We start from the raw sequence: 2,104 nt of genomic DNA on the forward strand, positions 1-2,104 counted from the left end.
CTGTGTCTAAGGACTCATTCTTGGCCAGATAAGCGTACCATGGTCTAAGAGGTTTCCCCCTGCTAGTGGAGGAACTGTGCACATGTTGTGGGTTGTTTTGTTTATTGTCATTTGTGCATTTTGTAACTATTGTGTTTAAAAAATGTATTTAAAAAAAATTATTATTATTATTATTATTATTATCATTACTGTGATGTTTATTGTTGTCATGGGTAATGGGAAAACACAGCAAAAATTAGCATGTGATATATGTCATATGATGATTACAGGTAAGGGCAACATGTGAGAAGGGGATGTAGCTCAATGGTAGAGCGCATGCTTCGCATGTATGAGGTCCTGGGTTCAATCCCCAGCATCTCCATCGAGACACGCTTATGATTTGCAAAGCCGCATTTAAAGCATGGCAGCAGTTGTAAGGATGGTTATAGCGAGCTTTGCTGCAGCATGCCTGTTCTACTTTAGGGGCAGTGGTGGGCTGGAGGTTAGGGATCCAGCCTTGTGACCGGAAGGTCGCCGGTTCGATCCCCAGAGCCGACAGCACATGACTGAGGTGTCCTTGAGCAAGACACCTAACCCCCAACTGCTCCCCGGGCGCTGCGGATTGGGCTGCCCACCGCTCTGGGCAAGTGTGCTCACTGCCCCCTAGTGTGTGTGTGTGCGCTCACTAGAGTGTATGTGGTGTTTCACTTCACAGATGGGTTAAATGCGGAGGTGAAGTTTCCCCATTGTGGGTCTAATAAGGGTCTCTTAATCTTAATGACACATATTACAATGCACATCATTTGTCCTGACAATTCATAACAGCATATGACATCTGGTATAACATGTTTATGGCATGAATTTGTCAATGCTGTGAAGAAGTATAGTGTTCAGTACTGTAACTGTAGGGCAACTGTCATTTACAAAATAAGTAAAAAAAACAATTCTCATGCCTTTAGACAGACAAATAAGCACCTCCAGTTTTTAGGGAAAAGATACCTTAATTGGATAAAACCTAAAAATCATTTGTAAGGATTCTTTTGCATTTCTTTGGCTTTCTGAATTCTTTGGCACTAAAACTGACCCCCTTGATTTGTGCAAGCTGGATGTTAAAGCCTTCCAATTCATTATTAGTTTTAGTTGGGTTTTGTCCAAAGCCCTGGCCGAAGGTGTTTTTCGTTTATATTAACATGATGGAACCTTTTGACAGGACCCTCAAAATGACTTTCCCTCGCCCCCAAGAAATTGCACCTTGCGACTGGCCACGGCTGCTGATAAACCCACTCTTCCTCGGAGGCTCCGCGCTGCACATTAGCAGAGCGCATTCCTTTTGTTTTACCCCGGCATGACAAGGCGCTGGCCGTATTCTTTATGTGTGATGTCAGATTTATATCCTAACACATGTCCCCGTGTGTAAGCCTCCCAGGCAGGACCTGCTTAACATCTGGAGGCGTTCAGAGGCCTGTTCTCTGCGGCCCCTCTCGACGCTTCGCTGTTATTTCAGAGCAGGCCATTACCGCCCTCTTCCACACACTCTCCATTCTCCTTCCATCCATCCTCTCCTCCCTTGCTCCCTCCCTCTATTCATTCTGGAGAGCGAATGACAGGACTTTAAGACCTGCTGCGGGCGAGAAACTCTTTCTCTACTCCCTCTCTCTCTCTACCATTCTCTACCTTGCTCTCTCTCTCTCTCTCTCTCTCTCTCTCTCTCTCTCTCTCTCTCTCTCTCTCTCTCTCTCTCTCTCGCTTGCTCTCTCTCTTCTTTTTATCTTGCTCTTTCTCTCTGTCTGTCATGCCTTCACTCACATTTTCAGTGTTGGTTTTCTTCCTGTCCCTCTCTCTCCTTCTCTCTCACTCTTTCTACTCTTTCTCACTGTCTCTCTCTTTTTCGCTCTCTTTCTCTCTCTCTCTCCCTATCTGTCTTTTCTCTCTGTTCTCTTATTGTCTCTTTCTCTCTCACTATATCTCTATATCTCTTTCTTTCTCTATTCACTCTATCTCTCTCTTTTCTGTCTCTCCTTCACTCACTTTCTGTGCTTTTTTCCTGCCTCTCTCTCTATCTCTCTCTCTCTCTCTCTCTCTCTCTCTCTCTCTCTCTCTCTCTCTCTCTCTCTCTCTCTCTCTG

The 2,104-nt window shown here is 45.0% G+C and overlaps 1 non-coding gene across 1 annotated transcript; it reads left to right on the plus strand.

Moving 5' to 3' along the window:
* Positions 1 to 289: 289 nt before the first annotated feature.
* Positions 290 to 361, plus strand: trnaa-cgc. The gene has a single exon. It is a non-coding gene; the product is annotated as a tRNA-Ala (tRNA).
* Positions 362 to 2,104: the final 1,743 nt, after the last annotated feature.

The sequence above is a fragment of the Pygocentrus nattereri genome, chromosome 14 (genome assembly GCF_015220715.1).
Source record: "Pygocentrus nattereri isolate fPygNat1 chromosome 14, fPygNat1.pri, whole genome shotgun sequence".
NCBI lineage: Eukaryota > Metazoa > Chordata > Actinopteri > Characiformes > Serrasalmidae > Pygocentrus > Pygocentrus nattereri.